The sequence below is a fragment of the Eptatretus burgeri genome, chromosome 6 (genome assembly GCF_056783735.1).
Source record: "Eptatretus burgeri isolate ZD-2024b chromosome 6, Ebu_testis_v1, whole genome shotgun sequence".
NCBI lineage: Eukaryota > Metazoa > Chordata > Myxini > Myxiniformes > Myxinidae > Eptatretus > Eptatretus burgeri.
In genome coordinates this window covers 21,702,715-21,727,800 of record NC_140966.1, presented here as the reverse complement: position 1 = coordinate 21,727,800, position 25,086 = coordinate 21,702,715, and the positions used below count along the sequence as shown (strand labels likewise).

Here is a 25,086-nt window from a genome sequence, read left to right as displayed (position 1 = left end):
CTATCCCAGGTTGAGATTGAATTGTGTCAAAGTTCACAATGTGACCAATTTATTTTTCTACAAGTTTTCATATCTGTCATTGGAAATGTTGGGGGGGGGGGGGTAGGTGGTCATATTATTATCCTTATCATGATTATTGTTATTAATCTTATGTTATTATCATTATTGTTTCTCTGAGAAGCAGCATCCTCTGAAAAATGCCAGGATAAGGTGTAATGACACTCAAACTGTTATCTATACACCTTAACATGGCGTTTTTCCAAGGTGGAAAAATGGAACAAAGCATGGGAATTCCTACTTTTTGTAGTCAAGTCTAAAGCAACACGGGCTAAGGGACTTTGAAAATAAGGCGGAGGCCTCCCCTCTCCCACCAGCGGCATGTAGGCCCCTCCTTTTGCGTTGGCCCCACCGTGGGTGGGGGGAGTAAACCAAGTAGCTACAACCTTTATCTTATGACCCTTAGTCCCCCTGGCAAGTTTGGTTGACATTTGATAAGTAATGAGTCAATGCATCAGTCACAGATATGTAGACAGACAGACACCAAATTGCATATTTTTAGTATGATTATATAGTACAACTAGAAAGCATCCAAAAATGCAAAGTCCATCGTCATGTCCACTTTGTACTCAAACTAAAGTTGATGAAAAGAGCTCCATTTTTTTCCCCCATTAATTAGTGTTTTCCATATTCTCATCATAAATGTTTGTTAAAAATTTGATGAAAGCTCCAATGGTAAAAAGATTATAGCCTGGACAGACAGACAAGCAAACTGTTATAGACTGGTACTTATGAAATGAGTTGCTGGGACCTTGACCTTTGGACCTCAAAGACAATAGGCTTCTCACTTTTGATTTGTGAACCAATTCAGTTACCCCATCTGCAAATTCTGTTCAAATTTCAAATCAATCGAATAAAAATTGACGATTTTGGTGGCTGACGCAATTATTAAGTCGTGTTATCCATGTTCTCATAACAAAGGTTTGTTGAAAATTTGATGACAAAAGTTCAAATGGTAATATTTTAAAAACGTTACGGCCTGGACTTACACATGCACACGCACGCACACATCTCCCACTGCATAGGCAGACAGGCAAAACAAGCGTTGTGTATTATGAATATATGATAATAAATTAAACCCTCCAACAAGAAAAGTAAACATCTCAGGGTAAAGCTGATGCTATGAATAACCAGAGTGGTGTCAAAGCCACCCAATGCTCGCCTGTTTATACATTTATCGTTTTTAAAAGACTCGTCTAATAATATTTTTTATAAACCATTGCAGTGAAGTCTGATCCAAATAATTTTAAAGCAATATATGTATTTGTATATTGTAATCAGTAAAAAATAGTGTGGTAGATAAAAACATTATAAAGGAAATAACTTGCACCAAAAACTTTAACATTTTCACGCTCACGCCGGGGGTATCGCTATAGCTCTCTGTTCTTTGAACAGGCGAGCTAAAAAGTTTGAATTGTGAGGTTTCATTGTCCACGCTACCTGGACACAGCTGAGGTCATGGATCTATTCTTGTGGACCCACCATTCATTTTTAGACGTTCTGGGCTGAAATGATGGAAACCCGATGAAGAAAAGAGCCCGGCTGATGACCTGAGCAAGTCGGAAAACCTATCGGTTGGTTCAACATTAATAAAGCTTCAACTTTAGGTGAACTATTGTGGTTTGCAATAAAAATGAAGTTAAATATACAAGGTGTTGTAGAATTGATATCATTTAAATATTATATAATGCTTTAGGAATAACCATTAATATCCAATAAATGATTCGATCTGCGAGGAATAGACGTGTGAAAAACTGTTTTTAAATGAGCAAGTTGCCCATGCCCACACGGGATTCTAAACGGGGTGGGGATGGAGGCGGCAAAAACGCACATGGAATCTTCTGGCACCGAGCCGGCGAGCCGGAAGCAACAATTCACATTTATTGCCACATCTGATGCAATTTAAATGCTCTAATGGTGGTGAGGAGCCATTCGATATATGAAGCTTTTTGATGCCTTGGGTCCGTAATAAAAAAAAAAAAATTGTATTGGTGTCAAAGCCAGGAAGCAATTGCATGTTAATGGTGAAAATGAGGATTACCAACTGGGAAAAACACATCAGGTTCCTGAAAAGCCATTTTGATGAAATTACTACTGTATTTAAGAACAGTATAATCATGAATGAATGTTTCTGCTTAAGGCGGTCACACCTTGACGATTTAGCCAGCAATGACAACGTATAAAAATGTATGTAAAACGTTGGCGTACGCTGAAATTTTGATGTTTTTTAAAAAGTTTTGGTCGTATTCATGACGTGTTGGTCGTATGCATAATATATTAGTAACGGGCACAGAACGTTTCGTTGTCTTACAGATAACTTATACCAACGAATGCTTAGCCTGTTGTCGGCGTTCACAACCTATGCCCAACGATAGTTTAACTTAGGCATAGCGCGCTGCATGTATCGCTGACAAACTCATGGCGTAGCCTGTTAAAAACCTGCCGCACGCCGATTTAAATCATAACCGCCTGAGAATTGGAAGTGTCAACCACGCAGTCACACCTTGACGATTTAGCCAGCGTATGCCGACCTATGAAAAATGTGTGTAAAACGCTGGCACACGTCGAATACGGTATGGGTAAGTTGTGTATACGTTAAGAGCACGCTGAAAAACGATGAAGTACGCTGTCATATTTCATGGTACGTCTAGTACGTCGTGAAATTTCAAGCATGCTGAAAATTTTACGACTTACTCGACGTATGGCTCACACGTTCCGCTACGCTGGGAATAAGTTGTCGGCACGATACGCGATTGTTGACACACGTTCCTTGTAAGTTACTCATAAGTCGAAACACGTCAAGGTAATGTTTAGCATACCCGAAAATTATTTTCTCCGTCAAGGCACATTTCTTTTTTTCTTCTGGCTCCGTGAAGGCACGTGACGAAATATCTGAAGTTGTTGTTGTTGTTGTTTTTTTTTTAAGTCTATCACGAATTTTAAAATATATTCGGACATTTGCTTTTAAGTTTCGACGTCGACGTGACAATATCCTCAAACAGAAAATATTCACAGAGGAGGAACTAAGAATAAGACATGAGCAAACTGAAGAGGCAATCGGACGTGACGTAACGGCACGTGACGAAATATCAGAAGTTATTGTTTTTTTTTTTGTTTTTTTTAACGCTGCCAATACGCCATTATATGGTAGCTGTAAATTAGAAACACGTTCAGTAAGTTCTGTTGTCGTCCGGAAGACGTCAATCAAATACGTCTACATACGTCAATATGTGTTGGAGGTACGTTACACATTGGTTCAAAGCACGTTACTCATAGGTTAGAAATAAGTTTTGGGTACGCTAAGCATTACATCGACATGTTTCGACTTATGAGTAACTTACAAGTAACGTGCCTCGATGTGTGTCATCGATCGCATAACATGCCTCGACGTGTGTCAACGATCGTGTAACGTGCCTACAACACGTTACTCATAGGTTATAAATAAGTTTCGGGTACGCTAATCATTACCTCGACGTGTTTCAACTAATGAGTAACTTACAAGTAACGTGTGTCTGTGTCTCAAAGATCGCATAACGTGCCTACAACTTATGGCCAGCGTAGTGGAACGTGCGAGTCATACGCTGGCATACGTTGTAAAATTTCAAGCGTGCTAAAATTTGAGGACAAACGCAAAGTACAATGATGAAAGCCAGCGTACTATGACGTATGGCAGTGTTTTTCAGCGTGCTCTTCATGTTATCAAAACTTACCCATAACGTATTCGACGTGTGCCAGCGTTTTGGACAATTTTTTCATAAGTCGGCATACGCTGGCTAAATCGTCAAGGTGTGACAGGGCCTTTAGCAACGAAGACACACAACCCCTCCATCACGCAAGCATGCAGTCATAGCAACAGAGGCAGCTCATTTGCATATATGCTTCCTTTTCCCATTGAAACCTCACGCCATTATCAAACAGCTGCTCACCTCAGACCTACTCCAGACTCGGATCACAATGCTACAACATTATAACAACCACTACAATGCCTTTATAAAAATCCCGACATCAATCCAAGCTCACTGACCTTCAACATAAACCGCCACAACCACTACAACTCAACCACCTCGCCATAACTCACCGCTATGAATTCTGAAACCACAGTCACCACCATGAATGCCCACCACTGCCCTTTGGAAGTGGCAGTAACAATGGGTGTCATGTACCTCTGCGGATGCTTATGCTTGGAACGTTCTGGCATGTAGCTGGAAGCAAGTGTGCGCTAGAATCTGTTCAACATTGTATGGAGAGCCTTAGCACTCCACTCAATTACGGCCCTCATTTTGTGTCCAGCACATGTTCGTGGCCAGAGAGCGCGACCAGATACCCTCGTTCCATGTTAATCTCGGAGACCAATTGTGTGGCGAGGTGCAGAAGCGAATGAGTTCATTTCCAGTGCAATGTGTTTGGTGGGGCCAAAACTTGGGGAAGCGTCCGTGCACCAATTGGGGATGTTTGGAAACTCCTACCATCCGTCCTGATCCACCTTTAGGCTACTGCCTCGCCAAAAAAAACTATAAAACATCTTGCAAGGGAAAGGGAGAGATGCTATCGGCTTGGTCGGCAGAATGGGGTGGAAGGCAAAGTTGAACAGCCAGACAAAGCTTAAGGAATGGAGCAGGTGAAGTGGAGCGCTGGGTGGGCAAGTGATTCAGGTGCCGTGTTGAGCACATTCTTTCGGGCAAAGCTAAAACATTAACATGCACAGACTTCCTCACACATCATTAAGACTACCTTCTCAGATGTTCTGTCTCTTGTTTTCCATCTCGTCTACTGTGGATGCAAAAGAGCAATCGGCGAAGGCAAGTCCTGAATAACCACTCTTTTCAGAGCGACCCCACAGACACGCACCTCTTTCCATTTCCTTCTCTGCACCTCACCCGCATTCCACTTGCATCTCATTGCACCCCCTCTGACCACGCACCGTTGGACATCCTCAGTTTTTCTCCCCTCCTCCCCTTCCTAAACGACTGGGAACCATGAGCCCGTCAGCCATGCCAGGTACAACAGAGATTGCAAACACCTCGTCTTTCCTCATCTCTCTTTGCTCTCTACCTTTCCTCAGGGTATGTTTCTGATGGCATCTGTCTAGTATAGTATAAGATAAGAGTGTGTAAAGGCCCGGTCACACCTTGACGTTTTAGCCAACGTATGCCGATTTTTGAATTTTTTTTCAAAAACGCTGGCACACGTTGAATACGTTATGGGCAAGTTTTGATAACATTGAGAGCACGCTGAAAAACACTGCCATACGTCGTTGTACGTTGGCTTTAAACGTTGTACTTTTTGGTTGTCCTCAAATTTTTTCATGCTTGAAATTTCACGACGTATGCCGGCGTATGACTCACACGTTCCGCTACGCTGGCCACAAGTTGTATGCACGGTCTGCGATCGTTGACAGACGTCAACACATGCTACTTGTAAGTTAATCATAAGTTGAGACACGCCGAGGTAATGTTTAGCGTACACGAAACTTATTTCTAACCTATGATTAACGTGTTGATGGCACGTTACGCGATCGTTGCCACACGTCGACAGACGTTACTTTTAAGTTACTCATAGGCTGAAAGACGTCGGTATAATGGATCGTCCTTGCGTCAGCGTCCACGGCCACGGCCAGGACACTTATTTGCAGCATTCTTCAAACTTTTCTTTGGCATGACGAGGATGTTCACACTTCGATGTCTAGCTTGGCTATGATTCCAATTGTCCATCGGTAGCGTCTATTTAAAATAGTCGAGTTTGAGCATTTTAACACGTTCAGAAGAAACGCTTCAAATTTCAAAACCCCAGCGTCAAAAAACAAAGGCGAGTGACAGAAATTTAAATCGTTCATTGTAAACAATGAAAATAGCTGAGTGGTACCGTTTAAAAGTCGTTGAGTGGAAAAAAAAATCCAATTGTTGAGCGCAAGCGTCTACTTTCAATAGTGGAGATGCAGCCATTTAAATCGTTGAGTGGCAGCCTATGGATAGCAAACCCCACGTCACCGGCAAAGATAAACTGCCGCACGATATGGATAAGTTAGGCTATCGTTGGGCATAGTTTGTGAACGCCGGCTTCACGATAATTATTCGTTGGTATATCGTATCTATAAGTAATCAAAGCGCTCTATGCACATTATTAGTTCATTGTGCATTTGTCCAACTCGTTATGAATAGACCTAAATCGTAAAAACAAGCTATAGCTCATTGTTGAAAAAGCCCCATAAAAAATTAGCCGCGAAGAACTTCGAACAATGGTGAAAAGATGTCTCCTACCCGTGGACACGCGGACGCAAGGACGATCCATCATAACCCACACCCTCCCCCTCACACTCACCTACTACTGCCAACATGAACAAACTACGACTAATACTAATACTAATACTGATACTGTTACTGCTGACATGGACATCGACTCAAAAAGGACTCGAAAACACTGTTGGGTTCCTCTTTTATGAACACCCTTTTTATATACCAATTCCCAAAACCGCTGGGAACACGTCTTTATATGGCAGTTGTAAGTTAGAAACACGTTCATTTATTTTTTTTGTCGACCGGAAGACGTCATTGGAATACGTCTACATACGTCGATGTGTGTTGGGACTACGTAAAGAATTGGTTCAAAGCACGTCAAACACAAGTTAGAAATAAGTTTCGCGTAAAAGAGACATTACCGCGACGTGTTTCGACTTATGAGTAGCTTATAAGTAGCGTTTGTGGACGTGTGTAAGCGTCCACATATCGTGTGTAAAACTTATCCCCATCGCATGCGGAACGTGTGTCATACGCCGAGTACGTCGTAAAATTTTGAACATGTTTAAAATTTCGTGACGTACTCTACTTACTAAGACGTATGATAGCGTACTTTAGCGTTCTACTCACGTATACCAAACTTACTTATACCGTATTTGACGTGCCCCAACGTTTTAGACACATTTTTCTTAGGTCGGCATACGCTGGCAAGATCGCCAAGGTGTGACCGCGATGTTGTCACTTCCATTTCTACGGCAGTTATGATTCGAATCGTTGTGCGTCAGCCTTTTAATAGGCTACGTCACGACATCATCGGCGATGCGTGCAACGCGCTATGCCTAAGTTAGACTATCGTTGGGCATCGGTTGTGTTGGCCGACAACAGGTTCAGCATTCATTGGTATAAGTTATCTTTAACACAACGAAACGTTCTGTGTCCGTTACCAATGCGTTATACATAAGACCAAGTCGCTATGAATATGTCCAAATCTTTAAAAAAAACATCAAAAGTTCAACGTAAGCCAGCGTTTTAGATACATTTTAATACGTTGCCATCGCTGGCTAAAACATCAAGGTGTGACCGGGCCTTAAGTTCATGTCTGTCTCTGTCTCTGTCTCTCTCCCCCCCACCGTGGCTGCTGGTTGCATCATTGGCTGGGATGTGGCTATGCAGTGTCCCCCTTACACGTACACTGGTGCTCATTTTGCTGACCTCGGAAGGATGACAGGGTGAGTCAACCTCCTGGTGTATTTTAATTCAGCGGCCAACAGGGCTTGAACTCAGGACCCGAGGATCCCAAGCCGCCACCCTAACCACTAAGCCAACACCAGGCTTCCCCTGTAAGTTCATTATATCGGTATATAAGTCGACACTGTCTTGTTTCTTTTGTAAATATTTGCATTTCCCTTGCTTCACTTGTTATAAATAAACCTGTTTTTTATAAGTGTACCCAGCTCGTAGTGCATTTTCCCAATTTGTCCAGCGTAGTCCGCGTGTAGTGAGCCGAGAAGTTTTCCCCACCAATTTACTCTTGTTAGCCAATGTGTACTTGGCAGCTGCGCTCGGATGCACCTGATCAGGTAAGTTAACGCAAGTATGCATCAAGGGCACGAGCCCCCTCCTTGGTACGGCCGTTCACAGGTACAAACATGTGAAGCAGTAAAACCCTGCCAGAATTGGCAGTACCTGTCTGCGTTTGTGGTTGCTTAACAACCCGTGGGAGCACAAAGTTATTTGTGCCCGGTGGTCTCAGGATCCAGTGTTCAGGAGGAACTTGAGCGCTTCCCCTTGTGTTGAAATTTGAACCCCGGATCTGTAATAGTATCTGCCCATCTTATCTGGTGTCTGTCTGTGGGTATATCAAATTTTGCAAAGCTACAATTAAATGAATTAACTAGAACGGGTACTCGGTAGAGCGCATACCTTCGCCGCCGCAACTTTTTTCCGGGCACATTTGAAAAACGTCATTTTAAAACGTCCATGACGTCACAACCGTGAGTCCGATTGATGTCAAATTTGGTGTGTAACCTCCTTGAAGGCAGTCCAACAAAATGGAATGATAAACACTGAAAAATTAAAAAGTTGAAAAATGACGTCATCTTTTGACGTCATTTTGACGCACTTTCGGGGACGTCACGTCCAATCAGGGACTACCATTCTGAAAGCTCGTAGTTCACTGAACGTTTTAACGTTGGTTTCATGTCAATAGCTCTATTAGATCTGAAGCTATGCCTACAAGTATATTTTGACCTTGAGTGTGACCTTGACCTTGACTACAGAGTTAATTGGCAAAACCTGTACATCAATAAACAGATATTTTGGTACTGATCCTAATGCCTGGATTTGGGAGACTTTGCTTTATAAATTATATAGATATTTGAATGTAAAATATCAGGACATTTTAGCCACAATTGAAAAACGTCATGTTCAAACGTCAATGACGTCATAACGGTCAGTCCGATCGAAGTCAAATTTGGTGTGTGATGTCCTTAAGGTAAGTCCTACAAAACGGTATGATCAAAACTGATGAGATCGAAAATTGAAAATTTACGTCATCTTGTGACGTCATTTAGATGCACTTCCGATGACGTTACGTCAAATCCGACACTACATATCCGAAAGGTATCTCGTCATGGAACAATATGGCGGTGGTTGCATGTCGATAGCTGTATTATGAAGGAAGTTATGCTCAAAAGAGTGTTTTTGACCCTTTCTTGACCTTGACCTTTGACTCGATCGCTCCCAAAATCTAATCAAATCGTCCTTGGATACTCACGAATCATCCCACCAAATTTCATGCAATTCGGTTTAATACTTTGAGTTATGCGAATAACAAACAAACACACATATTCACAAATAAATAAATACACAGCGACCAAAACATAACCTTTCGCAGAATGCGAAGGTAATTATTCCCACGCTTTCGAAGAAAAGCGGGAATATTGTGATTGTCTCCGCCGTCCATCCGTACGTCCTCTGTCTTACCCTGTAACTCCTCCTACACCGTTTGAAATAGGAACTTGAAACTTTGGGACAAAGTAGATATATGTATGGGGAAGTGCACAACACTTTCGGATTTTTCATGACCCCTAGGGGCCGGGCCAGAGGGGTTGGGGTCATGGAGGTCGATTAAAAAAAATTGTCTTATAGCTTTTAAATCAAACATATTCATGAGTTATACATTTAACAACATAATTTTTTAAACACATGATGATTAGAGGGTGCTTGGGGGGGAAGGGGATGCTTTGCGGATAGGGGGTCAAAATAGCTCCTCCTACCCCGTTTGAAATAGGAACTTGAAACTTTGGGACATAGTAGATATATGTATGGGGAAGTGCACAACACTTTCGGATTTTTTATATGACCCCTAGGGGCCGGGCCAGAGGGGTTGGGGTCATGGGGGTCGATTAAAAAAAAATTGTCTTATCGTTTTTAAAATGAAACATATTCATGAGTTATACATTTAACAACATAATTTTTTAAACATATGATGATCAGAGGGTGCTTGGGGGGTAGGGGGTGCTTAGCGGATAGGGGGTCAAAATAGCTCCGCCTACCCCGTTTGAAATAGGAACTTGAAACTTTGGGACATAGTAGATATATGTATGGGGAAGTGCACAACACTGTCGGGTTTTTGATATGACCCCGAGGGGCCGGGCCAGAGTGGGTGGGGTCATGGGGGCTGATTTTTTTTTAAGTGTATTTACCATTGAACATGGTAAATTCTTTTATAAAGAACTTACTTATGTGGTCCCCATGAGTGACAAACAGTTACAGATTTTACTGTATTTATCTAATTGATCATGAATAATTATAATTAATATTATTCACAGTTCATTCCTATGATTAAATTGATGCACAGTTCTATATTGTTGGACAGTGTTAAATTAATGTTTCATGAAATGTTGACATTCTTGCAATGACTTCTGATTTAGTAAACATAGTAAGTCTTTGGTCATAAAGCACATCAAATAGAAAAGAATAGTCAATCCATTTTGCAAGATAAAATTTCACCTAGCGTTAATGGGACAAAGCAGTGTGCGCGGGAATATGCGATGGTGTGCCATCAACAACGTAGTTCTAGTTAAAAGTGTTATGGGAAGGTTAAAAAGAGGGTCCATTTTCCCCAACTACACTGTCAAAAAAGAATGCAACACAATTACTTTGAGATTAATTTGAAGGAATTGCAGTGCTTTTTTTTAAAATTGAGTTTGAAAATCATATGGTGGACAAGGTGGACATCGGAGGAAACTCAAGAGTGGAAACCAGAAATTTGGAGGGAGGAGGGATTGGGGTAGGGGGGTAAAGGAGGGTAGAAAAGACAAGTCTGAAGACGACGATGGTTCACGAGCGGTATTTGACGATGTAGATTGTTTCAGAAGTCAAGGATGAGACAATGTGATAATGTTTGACCAAGTTAAAAAATGATCAACATGATGTGGTACAAGTGACAGGTTATTAGCTGCAAAATGTTGAAAACCCGGTTTCGTTCAACAACTTTAAAAATTTGACCTTTGCATAACCTTTAAAGGTCACAAAACAATGTTGTGGACATTAAAATAAGGAAACAGGATACGTGCTATAGCTTATTGGAGTTAGTTCGTCGAAGAAGGTCGAAAACCCGGTTAGATTCCCACAACTTTGAAAATTTGACCTTTGTGAACTTTAAAGGTCAAGGATTGCACCTTTGGTGCAAAACTTCCTCTGGAACATTCCAGGAACAATATAACGTCATATTGGCTATATATGGCATTTCGCACTCCTTGGATAGTAGTGAGCAGCTGTCTTGAAGACCTGAAGGGAAGAATGAGATTGAAATGAATGTAGAAGTTGGTTCCACAGGTGGTAAAAAAAGAAAAGGAACAAATGAGTGGAGGTGAGCATTGATCCTGGATTTAGGCAGTTTCACCAGAAGGGGGTTGATCATGAACTGTGCACCCCTGCGTAAGCCTTGGGGGGTGGGGACAACGCAGGAAAAGAGCAGGAGGTACAAGACCAAAATGGAGGCAGTAAAAGACAAGGACCACCGATGTGTCTGTGATGATGAAGTGATCGGCCCATAGCCACAGCTTCATTGCCGTAGATTCCAATAATTTTGAAGGCCTCGGTTTCCAAGGCATCAAGCTGATCTTTTCATTTTGGTTTATTTTAAAAAAGCATCCTTGGTAAAGACAGTCAGAAGACCGATGTGAGCCTGGTGTTGACTCAGTGGTTAGGGTGGTGGCTTGGGATCCTAGGGTCCTGAGTTCCTGAGTTCAAGCCCTGTCGGCTGCTGAATTAATACACCAGGGGGTTGACTCAGCCTGTCATCCTTCTGAGGTTGGCGGAATGAGTACCAGTTCCAGTGTGTGTACTGGTAGAGGGGCACTGCATCAGCGACACAGTCGCGCTTCTAGAAATGATAGCTACCCCGGCAGCTAAGCTGCCATACGACCACCACTAGAAGACCGATAGATACAAGGTCACATCAGAACGACAAGAAGAATCATCTTAATAACAAATGTAATAGTACCAAGATCACAAGTTAAGTGAAAACAATTCAAACAAAGATTATACATCTAATTGATATATACACCTCCATAACAAAATTAAGCATTTTCGTCAAAAAAGGAATTGTCAAATTCTGCTACCTATGCGTCTTACACTGAGGTAGGTCAAGATTTTGAGCATTTCTGAGTTGAATATTATGCCAAGACACAGATTGACGGGTAGAAGGAAGAATGCCACGGTGACGCTCAGACCTTAGAAGACCAAGTCCAAATCGCAAGAGAAGCTCGTTCCTGTGTTCACTCAACAATTGTATATCAAAATGAATACGTAGTTGCGCATAGGACAGAATAGAAGGGCACGCAATAAAGCGAAGTACACGCATCTGGAATCATTCAATCTCATCACTGAGCCATAGTGATGTCAGAACCCCACACGGGCACACCGAACTCCAGCAAAGGGTGGATGAACACTTTGCATATTTCAACAAGTTCATGGGCACTCACACCGAATTTCTTCAAAGTACAAAGAACGTAGAGTCGTCGTGCAGCACGAGATACCATCTGCTGGGCCTGACGACTCCACTTCAGATCTGATTGGATTATAACACCAAGGACAGTGAACGACTGAACTCCTTGCAGAGGGATGTTATCAATGACAATGTTCAATTGGGGTCGGACATTCTGAAGGAAAGATATTTGCATGATCTTACATTTCTCTGGCTTCGGCCTAACGTCATTAAGGCAACACCAATCACCAAGTGCATCAACGTGGGCTTGCATCGAACTTTGTTGAGTTCTGTGTAACACTTCGACCATGCTCAAGTCATCCACATATTTCCAACGGTATCCTGTTGTTACAGGATACAGAACAAGGAACAAAATTGGTCCAAGTTTCATCCCTTGTTGAACTCCACATGAGAGACCCAAGGGGTTCGACGTGTACCCTTGATAACGAACCACTTGGGAACGATCGGTAAGGAAACTACACACAGTAAGTATAATGGAAGCATCAGCCACAAGTTGAATGAGCTTTTCAATGACCTTGGAATAGTTGGAGTGGTCGAATGCCTCGGTAAAGTCGACAGTACAGATGTTTTTCATAATGCCCATGTTGGTCAAGATTTTGATGCAAAACATCTCACATGTGGACTAAATAGTGGTTGATAGAGCTTCCTTTCATGTTTCCATACTGTGCAAGATCAATGTGAGGTTTAAAATCGACCATCAACCAGTCAGCAAGAAAACTTTCAAGCACCCAGGCTAAAACAAATGTAATTGAGATGGGGCAAAGCTCATCAAATCCAATAATACGAGGAGTCTTAGAAATCGCACATACTGAGGCACACTTCCATTTTGCAGGGAGGTAACCATTCTGCAAGCATTTGTTAAATATCTTTGGAACAGTGCTGAGATTTCCAGTGCAAACTCTTTAAGAAGACGAGCAGGTACATCAATGGGATGAGGTGCCTTGGAAGCGTTGAGACGTACAAGACTAAAATAAACCTCGTGCTGATGGATTGCCGGTGGAGGTGCAGACGCTGGACAATACGCCGTAAGAGTAGCTTGATCCAGCGGAGGTAACGTAGTACAGATGCGTGAAAAATGCATGTCAAGATCATTGGCTAATTGACGAGGAGACTGATCAGCAAAAGCAAGATTATAGGACTGCTTAATTCTGGTCAATCATCTGATCTGTTTGTGCCATTTTCCAGGCTCTGATCTTTGAAGGTGTTTAACTTTGTTCTGAAATAACCTGACTTAGTTTTTTTGATATCATGCTGCTCTGGACGATGTTGATGTCAATCAAAATCGCCACGATCATGTGCAGAATCACGTATTATTAAACGATGGAAATTATCATTGAACCATGGTTTGTCCCAGGTTTCTGTTTTATCACTATCGCATGAAAGGATCGTTTGTATTGGGTACTTTGTAAAATACCTCCCATTTCATTAAGATTATCAGTGGAGTTCAAGTCACCCCAATGATACTCTTGAATCCATTGTCCAAATTTTAGGATCGATGATTCACGAAAAGGTCTTATTTTAGACCTGGTGGATTTCAGATGGTTGCATTGAATCGTACGGTCGGGCTATAACAGCATCGTGATCACAAGATGCAATTGAGGTGCCTATTGCTGGTTCACCATAAAGTTCTTGAAAATTTATCAAAATCTTATGAAGTACTGCATTGCCTCATGTGGGTGTTATAACTAACTGTGTCAACAGGACATATTGTTCAATAACATTGGTACGGAGATCATTAAAATCCCCCAAAACAAGTACTACCGCCTCCTCCGTTGAGTTGATCAGATCAACCATCTCAATGATGTGATGTGTCATCTTCTGATGGAAGGGAGATCTTGGCAGAACATAGACAACACATGCATCGCCGTTCCTCATCAGACGCACCATAGCCGATGAAGTCAGCTTTTAACCCAAAGAATTTCAAGATGTGTTGGGACAAGATTGTGAAACACTTGTCAGGAGTTGATAACATCTCGAACATAAAGTGCAACTCCTCCTCCCATTCGGCCATCACGGTCAGAGCGGTAGAGAGTTAATGCTGGTAAGCCAAAACATGTGGATGGCTTGTCTGAGGTAAACCAAGTTTCGGTTACTGCTTTTAGATTCACATAACTGAACTGGGTGACTGTAGTTGCCTCGAAGTCATCAAATTTATCACACAGTGATCTAGCATTAACAAGAAATATCAACGGTAATCCAGATGACGATCGTTCAGAATAAGTGTAAACACGCCTCAAAGCCCTTCTTCTGACAGGTTGCCAAGGGTGTGGATCCACAACTCTTATTTGATGCCGCATTTTGCTACCAGCCTGGCATCCACGTTTACCAGCAATACCAAATCTGTGTATATTTAAAAGATGTATACTGGGGTAAACAAACTTTCAGCTGAGAGTGATGATAACGTAACTCCAATAGTTTTGCGCTTGTAAAGAGAGGATTCACGAAAAGTTGTTAGTTTAAACATGGTGATAGCTGAGAGCAAGGCGCATTTACTTTTAATTTTCATCATATCCTTCTGGTTTAAGGGTCAAGGTCAAATGGCGGTCTTAAAATAGATATTTTTTGTCATCACTCAATTTTGCCAAAGCAGAATCTCAGACCGCTTGGCCTTCCAAGATGTTTTTTTTATCATAATGGTGTACCTCCATTGAAGTTGTGCACCTGCTATTTGATTTGTGTCCTTGACCAACTTTTTCGGATTTTGTGACAATCATCAAATGACACGTTTTTCATCATAACTCAAATAATTTTCCTCCGATTTTCATGATGTTGAGTTTTATGAATATGGGGACACATTTTCTTAATCTACACATTGTTCCTAAATGTTAAAGGCCAAGTTCATATGGTAGTCCAGAAAAAATGTGTCCATCATTGATTGGATCATGGTCACTGGGGAAATCCTACCCTTGGCGATCACAGATATTCATTTCAAAGCTGTGTATTGGCAGAGGAGATGTTAAAGTGTGTAAATATATTGTTACGGCTGTGGAAATTCGCAATACACCATAAAGGTTCCTTAGATTAACTATGCCGGTAAGTGAGTGTTCAGATAGGTCCCAACCGTTGTTTGAAGGGCTTTCTTCGTGTTCACCGGGCTGTGACTCTTTGAGATAGCCGTTTTTCTTTTTCTATTGTTATTTTGAACAAACCTCCAAGCAAACAACAAGCCGCGTTGAAAACTGTCGAACGCAAAAGGAAACCAGAGGAGTTCGGATGGGCGCGCGGATTTTTCCGGCCTGTTTCTCCGAGGAGTGTGACGGAGGCGGGGTGGGGCGGCTCACCCCCGATTGGTGGACGCGCGGGGTGACGCTGTTGGGAATGAGGAACGCCCCTTTTTGCGAAGCTTCCAGAAGGGAGGCAAAGCCAAAAATGGGGCGGAGCGAAGGGCGGAGCCCCGCGCTATATAAGGCAGACTGTGCGCGAGTCTGTCTGTCTGTCTGTCTGTCTGTCTGTCTGTCTGTCTGTCTGTCTCTCTCTCTCGGGGTCGTGTTGGATTCTACTCGCTCTCTCGCTTCATCTTCGAGCTCTCTCTTGGTGGTCGAGGTCGGGCTCTCTCGTCTTGGCGTTGGGCGACCTGTCGGTGAAGGCGTGGGCCGGTGGTGAGTCCGGGCGACGCCTCGGAGACGCAGACGGGAGGCGCAGCCCTGACGGCTGTGTGGTGAGAATCTGCGCGTCTGGCGAGGGACGCCGGAGAGAACTCACCGACCACGTCATCGCAAAGGCCCGAGAGCAGGCGCGGCTACGCTAGCTGCCGTGGGAACAAGGCGTCGCGATCTGCCCTAGGGGGCAGGTAACCAGCACGGTCTTGTGGGCCTTTTCGGTCATCCACGGCACATGACCATAAAGGTTTACAAACCCCGTCTACCTCCCTGTCTATGGGGAGGATTTTCCTGTTGTTTTTGTATGCATGCTGTGGCGCCATGTCTTGTTAAGTAACAACTGCTAAGTGCATGTACATTCTCATTGTAGTCGGTTGTATTGCTTTCTATTTGCCTTGCTTGTATATTGCATGACTGTATACGTGTTGCCGGAATAAATGTCTTTGTGTGAAATGTATCTCGTTCGTTGCGTCTTCTTTCCCCATTGAAAATGCCATCTTGCATCGTGGATTAATTAGGTGGGTTTTAAACACCCGATAAATAATCTGAACCGTCGAAGTCGGCGATAACACCGCTCGGTTATCCCTGTAGGACGGAACAAACCGCTTAAGCGGTTCGTGTCCTAAGCCGACCTGCGGCGTGATGCAACCCCTCGGTAGGTTACCCACGTGGGTATTTAGGTATATCGACATTCGGCGATTCACCCTATTTCGCGCAGGTGGAATGCGGACTGGGTTGTGGTGAGGTTAAACCCCCACCTGTGAATGGCTCCTGGCAGTAGTTCCAGGAGGGTCATGACTGAATTGTCCGTCCGGTGGGCGACGCGGCTGCCATTAGAGGTACGTGGCCGATCACACGCCAGGTGGGCCAGAATTCGTAACAATATATATATATATATATATATATATATATATATATATATATATATATATATATATATATATATATATATATATATATATATTTACAGGGTGGCCTGAAAGTCACTTTACCCCTTCCCAGTGAAGCATTGTTCTTGAACTCTTTTAATATACAGGTTTTATTGTACAGTACTTACAATAATTAATTTGTCATTGTATCTGTATGTGCTCCATCATTCTTCTGAGTCTGTGTTTCCGCATACTTTAGCGGGCGAGGGCAGAGGGGAAGGGACGGAGGGAAGTGTGAGAAATTTATCAGGGGTAAAGTAACTTTCGGGCTCCCCTGTATGTATGTGTATATATACATATATATATATATATATATATATATATATATATATATATATATATATATATATATATATATATATATATATATATATATATATATATATATATATATATATATTCTCTTCAAGGTATATAAATATATAATTCAAGTTGACACGTTGGTTGAAAAATGGTAAAGTGTATAAAAAGAAATAACTCAAATTTCTGTGTTGGTCTTGGAGATGGTAAAATGAATATAAATAAATAAGTAATTAAAGGTGGAATGTAGGTTGCAGTTTGGGTGCAGTAAAGTGTATCGAAATAAATAAATAATAATTTAATGTCGAAAGAAAGTAGGAGGCGAAAGCCATCTATTAGTAAATAAATAATTCAAGGAGTCTGTTAGTAGCAATTATGGTAAAGTTAATTTTCTTGATTCTGATATACCATAATCTTTAGTGTTGGTGCTGCTGAAACAGTTTCTTGGCAACGGTTATACTGGGTGGTTTGCCATTGCCTTCCCAGCATTGTGGGTCTGTGCTCTATCTTTTTTAAATGCTGAGCATCAAGCAAGGAAGCAGCATGTAGCATTAAAAAAGGATTTGGGATGACACAGATGAGGTTTTAACCTCAAACCCCACCTTTTGTACACCGGCCTCTCAGACTTCTTGTTACAATGCAAACAAAATTGAAAAACAAAGAAAATTGAAAACTCACTCCGTGGGAGTACCTCCTGTGCTGCTGCCATCTGCAGGGCAGCTCAACAGATGACGGCATTGGGGCAAAGGCTTCGGGACCCCCACTCTTTGATGATAGGAGGGAAACTACGGGGTAACCTTCCCGGGCTAGATTGCGGTCGTGTGTGTCGGGGTGGTGCTGAGGTGTCGTCCACCAGACGGCGGTCTCTTCCAGTGGGTGCCTGAAATGTACTATCCCTAAGAGAGAATGATCACCTGTCTCTGGTATCATCTGAACTCGAACGTTTGAACATCGGTATTGCAACACTCTATGAGGTTCGGAGACCGGATACTCGCGAGATCATGGTGGGTGGTTGCACCTACTATTGGTCTGGTCACTCTCATGGTTACCATGCCCAAGGAGTTGCTGTTGCTGTGTCCAATAAGCTGACTCAAATGATGAATGAGGTTACACCTGTCAACGAGCATAATGTGAGATGAAGGATTCGTCACTCTTTGGGTGTCGTTTCCTGATCTCTGTAGATGCTCCGACTGAGGTGAGTGATCTCACCATCACACACACACACACACACACACACACACACACACACACACACACACACACACACACACACACACACACACACACACACACACACACACACACACACACACACACACACACACACACACACACACACACACACGCACTTAAAGGCCATTTTCCCCGCTAAAGCGGGGGTTAGCCTTGCGGGCCCCATGACAATCTTCTCCACTTTACCCTGTTTTCTGCATCTCCCCTTCTTAATCCCCTTGCCCACATTTCCTCTTCCACCACATTTAGCCAAGTTTTTCTCGGTCTTCCCCGTCCTCTACTTCCGACTACACTCATTTCCAACACTCCTCTCACCCAGTCACTTTCATCCTTCCTCAACACATGACCCAACCATCTCAACCTGTTTCTCTTCACAACCTCCATCACAGACTCTATTCCCATCATCTTCCGCAAGTCATCATTTGTCTTCCTCTCTCTCAACGATACTCCACACATCCACCGAACCATTCGCATTTCCACCCTTTCCAGCCTTTGTTGCTGCTCCATGTTCAGTACCCATGTCTCACTCCCATAAATCATCGTACTCCTCACACATGTAGCATACACCTTTCCCTTCAGCTTCAACGACACTCCCCTCTTCGTCAGCACGCCACTCAGTTCCCGAAACTTCTTCCATGCACATCTCACTCTAGCAACCGTCGAAGAGTCTGATCCACCTTCTCCATTCAGCATGTCTCCGAGATAGCAAAATGTTTTCACCCCTTCCAGCTTCACACCATCTCCAAGATCCAACTCAACAATTCCTTCATCTGCTGCTCCCTCTATACACACCTTACACTTGAATGTAGCTGCCACACTGGTTAATGACCCTCTCACCCCACTACATTTTCGATGAACCCATTCAGCACACATTGTACACTGAATGGAGTTCACTCGGACACCCTTCCTGCACACAGCACACGGCCACTTCCCAGTCCTTTCCACCTCACCACATGCTTTACCACTTGCCATCACCTTCGTCTTTCCGATATTCACCTTCAAACCTTTTGCCTCCATACATTCCTTCCACTTGTTCATCTTCTCCTTCAGTCCATCCATACTCTCTGCAATCAACACCAGATCATCTGCATACAGCAGCTCCCACGGTAAACTCTCCTTTACCCTCCGAGCCAGCAACTCCATCACAACTACAAATAGAAGTGGACTTAGTACCGACCCCTGGTGCACTCCTACCCTCACCTCAAACTCACCACTGTTCCCGTCCTTTGTCCTTACAGCTGTGCGTGCTCTCTCGTACATGGCCATCACTACTCTGATCAACCATTCCTCCACTCCTAACTTCCTCAATGCCCATGCCATTACTTCGCGTGGGACCCTATCAAATGCTTTCTCCAGATCAACAAACCCAAAAAACAACTTCTTCCTCTTCTCCATGTACTTCTCCTGCAACTGCCTTACAATAAAAATTGCATCTGTCGTTCCTCTTCCTGGCATAAATCCAAACTGCATTTCGTCCATCTTTACCTTCTTCCTTATCCTCTTCTCCAACACCCTTTCTAATACCTTCATTCCATGCTCCAATAACTTTATTGCTCTATAGGAGCCACAGTCCAGAGGGTCACCTTTCCCCTTGTACAGAGGGACGAGGGTACTCAGTTCCCAATCCACTGGAATGCGGCCTTCTTTCACCACCAGATTACAGATCTCTGTCATTCTCTTCACACCCCAACTTCCCGCTGCCTTCAACATATCTCCCACAACTCCCGTCGGCCCTCCTGCTTTTCTACTCTTCATTGCTCTTATAGCTTCCTCAACTTCCTTCTCAGTTATCTTCTCTGCTGGTCCTAAAACTGGGTTACTCTCGGTGTTTCTATCCCATTCATTTTCTACATTCAACAGCCTTTCCATATATCTCTTCCATCTTCCTTTAATTCCATCTGAGTCCACAACGATTTGTCCCACTTCATCCTTCAAGCAACTCACGCCCGTCACATCAAATCTCTCTCTCGCTATCTGCTTTGCGATCCTGAATACCGCTCTCTTACCCTCCTCCGAATCCAAGCGTTCTCCAAACATTTTCCTATGGGCCTCCTGCGCCTTTGCAACCTCTTTCTTTGCAGCCTTCTTGGCTTCCTTATAACTTTCATGTGCAGCCTCTTCTTCCACCGTATCCTTTGCCTTTTGCCATTCCTTGAACTTCTTCCTCTTCTCTTCAATCGTCTTTCCAACTTCATCATCCCACCACCATGTTTCCGAGTACCTCGGTGGTCCTTTTGTCCATCCACATACCTCACCAACGGCTCCCAATAGACAATCTTTCATTGACATCCAACCACTTTCAAGCTCAACCACATCATCTTCAACCATACTCAGCCTCTCTCTTAATGCTTCCTTCACTGTCGCCTCTTTCAACCTCCACACCTTCATCCTCGGTTGGTACTTCACCCGCCGAATTCTCCGCGCACCTTTCACCCTTATATCGCAGACAACCAGGTGGTGCTGCGAAACAGTCTCCTCCCCTGGGATCACCTTTGTGTCCCGGAGGTTTCCCCTATCTCGCTGTCGCACCATCAGGTAGTCAATGGTTGTCGTCAACCCACCTGACGTGTATGTAATAAGCTTATTATTCGCTTTCTGGAATTGAGTATTACAGAGCAACAAATCAGCTCCATCAGCAAACTCCAAGATCCTTTCACCTTCTCCATTTCTCACACCATATCCATAACCCCCATGGACTCCCTCAAAACCGTCTGGACTCCTTCCCACATGTCCATTCAAGTCTCCTCCAACCACAACAACTTCCTCATCTTTTACATTTTCCATCAACTTCTCCATTGCACACCAGAACATGTTCTTCTCTTCATCGCTTCGACCGACCTGCGGGGCATATCCCGAGATGACGTTCACCAAGAGATTTCCGATCACAATTCTCACCATCATCAACCTTTCACTCACTCTAGTCACACTCACTACACTGTCTTCAAACTCCTCCGAAAACATTACACCAACACCATGCACGCCTTCCGGGCACCCTTGCCACATAAACTTGTACTTCTGCCCCAGCCTTCCCTTCACCATTCTCACACCACTTCCCTTCCACCGTGTCTCCTGCACACAACATATGTCCACTCTTCTTCTCACCAATGTTTCAACCACTTCTCCAGATCTCCCTGTCATTGTCCCTACATTCCATGTACCAAACCTCAGAAACCGATCTCTACGTGGGGCATCAGACGATTGGTCATCATGAATGGAAAAATTTCCTCACTTGCTTCGATCGGGTTCCCCACCTTGAGTTTTAATGAGAGGGGGTGAGGACCCCCACGGGGTACTTCGGGCTGTACCCTGCCCATCAGTTGTACTCATCATGGCTTCCTTTTGAGGCGATGTTTTTATGGCCGGATGCCCTTCCTGACGCCAACCCTTTTACGACACGCAGGGATACGGTGTACCTATTCTGACCGGGGTACACACCGGGGAGTGATCTCACCATGAAGGACGCATTCTATTCCACGCTCGAGTCTGTGGTTGTAGTTGTTTGTGGTTGTAACTCTGAAGTTGTAGCTTAAATCCAGGAGAATGGTTCCATCCCAGCCGAGGCTGGATGTTGGCAAGCTCAAGGATGAGAGGGTAGCTGAGGAGTTTGTGAACAGCGTGAGTGGGGATTTGGGGAGGGGGGGTGTGCTTTGGGGAATCCTGAAGAGTTGTGGAGTGCCTTCAAGACCACTATCCTTGATGTTGCCAGTGGATGTCTTGGAACTCATTGTAGGGTGAAGAAGAATTTTGTCTCTCAAGGGACACTGTATACCATTGATCAGAGTCGCAGGTGCAGGCTTAATGGCAGAGCTGAGCTGCTCAGAGTTGAGGTACGCAAAACTGGACGTGTAATGAGGGTGGACAAGGAGGCCTATGTGCGAGGATTCTGAGAGGGGGTAGAGCATCACCTGTGGTCATGTGATTCTCGTCCTGTTTACATGGGAATTCGTGCATTGTATTCCTCCAACCTGTCCCTCAGTGTACTGCAGTTAGAGTGGAGGGTAGTGGGCTCTTGACAGAGGAGTCCGAAGTGAAGGCCCACTCGGCCGGTTACTTTGAGCGGTTGTACCAGGCTGATCCCCCAGCTGTCGAGTTGGACGTCACGGGTGTTACTATCCCTGTTGCTGACCCTCCAATCAACTGTTATCCACCTTCGTTTGTGGAAACACAGGCAGCGGTGAACCGGTTGAAATGGGGGTAAAGCTCCAGGGATCTGTGGCATCCATGCTGAACTTCTCAAGGCTGGTGTGGAAATGCTTTACTTTTGTCATTGCATGCAGTTCTGTACTCTGCCTGGAACACAGGCATCATCTCAACTGACTGGAAGAGGGGCCTTGTTGTCCCTCTCTGTAAAAAGGAAAGGGTGATTGCCAGGACTGCAACAACTACCGAGGGTGATGCTGCTCTCATTGCTGGGCAAGGTCTTTGCTCGGATAATTATTGATAGGGTTCGCCACCATCTGCTTCAGCACCAGCACCCAGAGCAGTCAGGCTTTACACCAAAGAGGTCAATGATTGACCGTCTCCTTGCTCTTGAGGTCCTCACCGAATGCCGATGAGAGTTTTGGCAGGGGCTGCTTGCAGCCTATGTTGATCTCTGTAAAGCGTTTGATTCAGTGCATCGGGATGTCCTCTGGAGGATTCTTGGTCTTTGTGTGGTTCCACCAAAACTGATCAATCTGATCTCTGAACTATACTCTGGTACTGAGAGTGCTGTGAGATGTGGTGATTCCATCTCTGACTTATTTCCAGTTGTTACTGGAGTTTGTCGGGGTGTGCACCGGCCCTCCCACACTTTTCAGCACTTGTATGGACTGTATTCTGGGGAGGGTGTCAGAAAGATCAAGCTGCGGTGCATCATTTGGGAATGTCAAGATCTCAGACCTTGATTTCGCAGGTGATGCAGTCATCTTTGCAGAGACTTTAGATATCCTTTTGGGGGCCCTCGAGGTGCTAAATGAGGAGTCTGAGCCGCTGGGATTACGGGTTTCTTGGGTCAAAACTAAGATCCAGGCTTTCAATGACATCTTGAATGCTGCTGTCCTGTCTGTGTCTGTTTGTAGTGAGGATGTTGAGGTCATGGAGAGATTCACTTACCTTGGCAGTGATATTCATGTCTCTGCTGGCTGTGAGTCAGAGGTCAGTAGACGTCTGGGTTGGGCCTGGGGAGTGATGGATTCACTGGATCATGGGGTGTGGAGCTGTCGGTACCGGTGCGGGAGGATGAAAGTCCGAGTCTTTAGGTCCTTGGTGCTTCCAGTCTTGCTCTATGGATGCGAGACTTGGACTCTGATCAAGGATCTGAGATGAAGACTTAATTCCTTTGGTACCAGGTCTCTTCGGAGAATCCTTGGCTATCGCTGGTCAGATTTTGTGTCCAACGAGCGGTTGCTGAGAGAGACTCGGATGAGATTTGTTACCCGCATGGTCCGTGAGCGCCAGTTGTGGCTGTATGGACATGTGGCTCATTTTCCTGACGCTGATCCTGCTCACCAGATTCTCTCAGCGAGGGAGTCTCGTGAGTGGAGGAGGCCAATGGGCCGACCACGTGCCTCATGGTTGCAGCAGGTTGACCAGCATCTCAAGGAGATGGGGATGGGCCAGGCATCTGCCTGGGGGAAGGCCAGACGGAGGCCCCTGGAGTATCGGCAGAAAGTGGACGCAGCGACGCGCTATTCTGGCACATGCTCCCATACCTGACCTGACCTGACCTGACATTTTCGTGAACGAATGGTGGGAGAAGGGTGAGTGGGGAGAGTTGAGGGAGAAGGGTGAGGGGGAGTTTTTGAGAAAGGTGAGAGGGAAGCTTGGAGGGAGAAGAGTGTGTTGGTTGGGTTGAGAGGGAGGGGTGAGAGGGGTGAGTTGGCACTGAAGTTGGAAAAAAAGAATGGTTGATGGAAACTGAACACTCATAGCAAACTGGGGTTTTAAATTTTTTTAGGTCAGAGATGTGATTAAAGACAATTCTTGATGGATGCAATAAACGTGAATTAAGAGAATGGAGAGAAGAAACGTTGTAACAGTTGGATTTTTTTAGGCAAGGTATGAAGGAAAGGTCAAATTGAGAGCAGTCTCTTGAAATAGAAAAAGAGTAGTGAATTATGATACAGTAAAGAGTACCACACGAGGAACATGAAACATTATAGGAGATCGTTTTTATCATTGTTATTATGATTTTTTGTGAGAGAATTTTCATCAGATTAGGTAATGGAATGATTGCAGAAAAAATCGTGAGGAGGATGGTGAATTTGGATCGGTAAACGCAGGGGGTCTAAAAAGATCACGTGGTTACAGGAGAACCATGTGGCTATGGGAAGTGTTTCGTCAAAAGTGAATTTATTTATTTTAAAAAAGGATTGCGCAGCATTTGGAAAAGGTAAAGTTGAAGTAAAATCGTGGAGATGTATGATGAATTTGGAACTGTAAACGCAGAATGAAGCTGCTGGGTCGATGAAAAGTATCAAGACGGGGGTGGAGAGAGACACATGGTTACAGGAGGTGTTTTGTTCGAAAGGATCCAAGGAAAATTATTAATTTTTGATGGATTTTTGAGGATTCAGTAAGATTCGGGAATGGAAGGTTGTCGGAGGAAATCGTGAAGGTAATGGATGGAGAGAGTGGGCCAGCTCAAGTCGAAGAAAGAAAAAGAAGAAGAGGGATCTCGAATCGTAGATATGCAGGGAGAAAGGCAGTTCCCCCCTTTAAATTTAAGACAAGAAACA

The 25,086-nt window shown here is 44.0% G+C and overlaps 1 protein-coding gene across 3 annotated transcripts in view; it reads right to left on the bottom strand.

The window, feature by feature from the left end:
• The window catches only part of LOC147024388 (rho GTPase-activating protein 8-like), a 112,320-nt gene that overhangs the window by 1,202 nt on the left and 86,032 nt on the right, over positions 1–25,086 (bottom strand). The gene's annotated exons all lie outside the window — the stretch shown is intronic.